Raw genomic sequence first — 6,000 nt, forward strand, 5'->3', positions numbered from 1 at the left:
TGGGGAATGTCCATCTCACAGGACTGAAGGATACAAATTACTGTTCTCTTCATTTCCTAAACTTAAAAGTTCTAACACACTTACAACATGTTCGAGTTGGCATTAGCTGCTAGCATGGGTTCACACATAGGTCTGCATAACAGAACAAACAGATGAACTAGGCTGGCAAATATGCAGAGTAGGTTTCTGTTTATTTGCATTTTCAGCTCTAGAGTCTTAAAATCCAAGAAGTGTGGAGAAAGAAGCATTCTCCTGTTTTTTCAAGGCTCTATTCTTTTAGTAACAATGCCAGCTAAAATGCCCGATTTTCATCTCCCTCAACCATTTTCCTCATTCAGAGAAATGAGAATGCACATAACCCATTCAAGGGAAATATAATGCATTATTATAATATGGTTTGGCCTAAGTAGCTAATCATTTTTTATTAACACTTTTTGGCCCAGGGAGTTGGGATTTCTCCAAGCTGACTGTCAGGGCAGGGATTCTGGGAGTCTATATTAGTAATTAGCATTTCAAGTCTTGACTCCTGGTGTGATTCAAATTAATACAAAATAAAAGTGCAAATTTCTAAATAGCTTTGAAAACCATATCTATTATTAAATTTATGTTATTAAAGCCCTTTCCAACCAGTATGACAGGAGTCCAGAGCAAAGGGCTTCCTTAAACATCGGCACAACTTGTCTTGGACTCTTTAAAATTAAATAAAAGAGCATACAATGAAAGATCAAAAGAATTTTCTGTACAATTGAGTTACGCCTTGGCAGTGAAGTTTTCCACCACACCAAATCCCTACAAAGCAATATTAGTTTCATGGTCACAGTTGCTTTTGGACTTTCCTTGATACATTTGGCAGCTATCTTGAGAGCATCCAAAGAACCGCTGGCAACATCAATCACTCATTTCATAAGCAGGCACTAAGAGGCGACAGGAGGGCGCTTGGCACATTATCATCTCTCCACCACGGAGCCCCTCCCAGGCAGGAAGAAAAAGAAATGGTACAGCATAGAGACATTATGGAGTACTCGTCTTTGAATAAGGTTCTACTAATGTGTAAATAACCTGCTTTCTCTAACCATGTCTTTAGCAGACTAAGTGGTTAATTGTTATTGATCAGCTCTGCCCACCGTTCCAATATCAGTCATTATTGAAAATAATCTCAGTATCCTTCATTAAGCATGCATCTGTTTCCATGGGAATGCATTTTAAACACGGAGATCTACTTGAGTGTTATTGGTTTCACTGGTCGTGCCGGCACTGAGGGCTGTGGTTGCCCAATCTGTCATAGTTAATCAACTCTCATCTCTTAACACTGGCTGCAGTTATCAATGAGGTAAGGATTAATATTCTGGGCGAAGCAGATGATAAATCATTTGTATATAATTAGTGTACAGCAAGGTTACAGCTGACATGAATTTTTATCTTAATTATGAGAGAAATTTGTTCCATTAATTTAATTTAGTTTGCATGAGTGGCTAGACACCTAACAAAGTTAATCTTACACCTGTCATTACAACATTAAGGAGAGAGCCTCGGGTTGAGGCGGCAGTCTCAGGTCTCCTGCAATGAGGATGAGGTTGTTTGTCCTGATGTGAAAATAGACGATCGCAGACAGAAGACGTAGAGTTGACTCTTTTTAAAGATGTCCCCAGGTATTTATGGGAGAATACTGACGGGACTCAGCTGACGTTGCTGCACTTTGGATGCCACAGTCTTCTTTCAAAAAGACCTCTCTCCTGCCTTGTAAACCAGGTGGAAGACACTAGAGATGAGAAAGGATTTGTTCTGTTTTTAATGTATATATGTTAACTTCAGAGCTTTTGGCTAAAGATCGCTTTACCTCATGACAAGCTATTGTATTTTTATCAAATGCAATGAATTAAGAAATGTGTGCTGTTCAGGTTGTCTATTCTAAGAGCTTCATGTTTATGTTATAATTGAATAGAATAATTCACATAATTTGATCTGCTATACAGGTGGTAATTATGCAGGCATCCTGAAGGCTTCAGAGTACGGCACAAACCTAAACTTTGTACTAATTATCCAAGTAATTACTAAGTCTGATCAATCATACTTGATTGATAGATTGGGTGGGGCTGTTTATGCAGCAGAATGTGTTCTTTTTTTTCCTAATGATTAACTACTATTTAAGATTTGAAGAAGAAGGAGAAGAAGAAGTAGGAGAAGTAGGAGGAGGAGATGAAGAAGAAGGAGGAGGAGGAGGAGGAGGAGGAGGAAGACTTGCTAACCTGGCTTGTTTAAAATGGTTTTCTTATACACTTATTTTTGTGACGATTACATTGCTCTGGATTATTCTGACCTGGTGCAGGGGAAATCTTTAAAGGAAAATGGTGGCAAGTCACAAAGTGACAATACAAAATCCTTCTATCCGGTGTCTGAGGAATGGCTCCAATGATCTTAAAACAGAACTGAAAATGGGATCGTGGATGAGCCCATTTCTGAAACTGCTTATTTGTAACATAAGTTCCAGTAACCAGAGGAGTGCACCTTTGCATTTAAGAAACCCCAAACTAGCCTGCAAACAAAACACTAATTGCACAGTAACTCAGATTAATGTATTGTAATATTAGTCCACAATTATCACTTGGAGATAGGGTCAAGAAGTATATAGTTGGTTATTCACAAGAAATGACTGATTTAAAAACAAAGAGCTCTAATGGAATTCAATAGTGCTTTTCAGTCATTCTGCTTGGCATCTCTATTACCTGAGATGATTCACAGTCCATTATGGGAGCTTCCATGCTAATAGAATGTCTATCTTCTGTAATACAGACACATCAGAGCACTAACTGAGAATCTGTCACAATGAATTTCATCTAGATTTCACTTCATCTCTTCATGGACTGTAAAATTTGCTCTTGTACAATGCCTAAATTTACTGTGGGTAATTGAGAGAGATCTATAGATGCAGCAGCACTCAGTAAAAAGCAGTTTTCCAAAGATCTATTGTAAATTGTGCAGCTTTGCCTCAGCTGGGGAAAGATTATGGTGAGCTGAATCTTGCCTTTACTAATGAGATGTTTTGGCGAGTTCAAAGGGGGGGGGATGTTTTAGGGGATTCTGCCACGTGGAAAAAGGAAAACAAGGAAGGCACCTATCTTTCATTCCCAGGAAAGCTCTGCAAAAGGGACAAAAAATAAGTTTGGACACAGGCTTCATTACCTTCCATGGGAAGTATAAATCAGGGCTACAATAACCACAATATTTTCCAAATCTGCCTGCATTTACTTGGCAGAGAAAGAATATCTCATGCACGACCCAGCCTTCCAGGAGCTTACATTTGCCTCCTCTTGCAGCTGCAGGTAGAAAAAATCCCATCTCTCATTTGCTAAACCTCTGTTTCACAGATTGTTAATCCTACTTAAAATATTTGGTATTAAGCTATCTGCATGAATTGTTGATAAAGAATTAAGATAACATTTGAGCTATTAAATGTAATGTGTGCTCATATTTTTTCAATGGATACTTGGGTTACTGCTCATAAAGTATACACGCTAACCTTTTTCTTTTCTTCAAACCGTTTCCCTTTCTTTATTTTACTTATCCCTATCAAAAGCTAAACAGAATCACTGGGTGCCCTTAACAATCATAAGGTTTAATATTTGTTAGCCAATTAGAATTGTGATATATTCTATAGCTTTTTTCCTAAGCCAGGAACTGAATAATAGCATCATGCTTCACTGGCAGTGAAGTGAGCTGAGCCTTTACATTAGGAGAAAATCAGAATGGTATGACTACAGTTCATTACTGAAATAGGTAACTGATGAACTGAAAAGACAAAGGGCATTGTTAAATGAAATGTCATTATTAGAGGTGCTCATGTTTAACAAATGTACTGTAAGTTAATTCAGTAGAGTTTTCTATAAAGTTCTTCACCAAATGTTCACTGCTCATTTTTACCGTCTCTGCATAAGTAACATCTCCTTAAAAATGTTTTAAAGGAAACAGTGTCAACTATTTCATGGGAGTAATTAAACCTAGGTCAGAATCTTCTCTTGAGTCACTTTCACTGATGACTCTGACCAGATGCAACTGTGTTTCTGTTCCTAGATTTACATGGGTGCACTAGTACTAAAAACAAAACAAAAAACCCAGAAGCATTCTGCAGAAGACTTGAGAAAAATGTTTTCAGCTAAGGGCCGGAGTGGGGCGCAATGAAACCCCTTGGCATCTGTGCAAAACTGTTTGCTTGGCTCTGGAGGTGATAAAAATAATTTATGAAGCTCGACATTTTTAGCAAGAGGAAATGACCTCAGCTTTTGGCAATCTGATGCAGTTAGTGAAGCCTCTCTCTACTACTTTATGGATTTCCTTGAGCTGCATATTCTGTGACCTGTATTTCAGATTTATTGGCAGATACATAAGCCACATTAAGTAATATAAAATGCAGTGAATGCATCAAACAACTCAGCAGGGACCAACTGACAGCAGGCGAGAGGCTGCCTCTTGGAAGAAGTCACTTGGAATTGGATACCTGTTTATGCATTTGTCTAACCAGGCTCTGAATTTTTGTTTTAAATAAAGACATTATTTCAAAACAAAGAGTCTCCAGCTGAACACATAATATATTGAGTGGCAGGAAGGGGGTGTATGGCCAACTTTAAAATGTAATCAAACCCTCAGGATTTTGAGTGTGAACACTCTTTGCTTCCAGTTTGGGGAAAGCATGACTTTTCAGTAGGAGAAAGAGGGTCCTCAGCATACATATTGTGTTTGGTTATAAGCAAGAAAATAGAGTACATTTTGATGAGGAAGATGCAGAATGACCAATAATGTCTTTTGGCAAATACTTACTGCCCTGATTGGAAGAAAAAAAAAAATTTTCTGGGAGGAAATGTATATTAAATTAGACCATCCACTAAGCACTTGAAACAGAGCTAGAAGAATTTTTATAAAATCTATAACCACCCCCCAATCTTCGATGTCATAAAAGGTGGGGACCCCGTGTGACAAAGTGAAAGAGGGCTGGTGTGGCAGTCAGGGGACCTAATTCCTTGCTGGGCCCACTGTGTCATCTTGGGCAACTTATATCCTCTCTCTGGAGCTCACAGTGTTACCCCTGTCATCCCTTCCAGCATAAAAATCTTTTGATTCTTTAAACAATGAGGTCCAAATGATTGATGTAAGAGAAATGAGATCACAGGATGCAGCGGGACCAGCAGTGAAATATTTGGGAAGATTCAGGCCCTGGCATAAACCCAAAAAGAAAAATGATGGACATGTGGTTTCATAGGGGACTTCTAATTCACCTTCTTGCAACTGTTACATTTTACCATTAATTATTACCTTTTAGAGATAGCCTTGTGTGGTGCTGGTGAGGATGTAGAGAAAGGGTGACCCTTGTGCTCTGTTGATGGGAGTGTAAATTGGTGCAGCCACTATGGAAAACAGTATGGAGTTTCCTCAAAATATTAAAAATAGAACTACTACGTGACCCAGCAATTCCACTTCTGAGTATCTACCTGAAGAAAATGAAAACACTAATTCAAAAAGATATATGCACTCCTATGTTCATTGCAGCATTATTTACAATAGCCAAGGTACGAAAACAACCTAAGTGTTCATTAATGGATAAATGGATAAAAAAAGATGTGGTATATTTATAAAATGGAATACTACTCAGACATAAAAAAATAATTTCGCTTATACATGGAATCTAAACAAAACAAACAAATAAAACAAAACAAAACCAGACTCATAGATATAGAGAACAGATTAGTGGTTGCCAGAGGGGAGAGGATGGTGGTGGGAAGGGGAACAAAATAGGTGAAGGGGGTCAAGAGGTACAAACTTCCAGATAGAAAATAAAGTCATGGGGATATAATGTACAGCATGGAGAATGTAGTCCATCATAGTATACTAACCTTATATAATGATAGGTGATAACTGAATTTGTTGTACTAGTCATTTTGAAATGTATACATATGTTGAATCACTATGTTGTATACCTGAAACGAATATAATATTGTATGCCAATTACAC

The sequence above is a fragment of the Pteropus medius genome, unplaced genomic scaffold (genome assembly GCF_902729225.1).
Source record: "Pteropus medius unplaced genomic scaffold, Ma_sr-lr_union100, whole genome shotgun sequence".
Taxonomy (NCBI): domain Eukaryota; kingdom Metazoa; phylum Chordata; class Mammalia; order Chiroptera; family Pteropodidae; genus Pteropus; species Pteropus medius.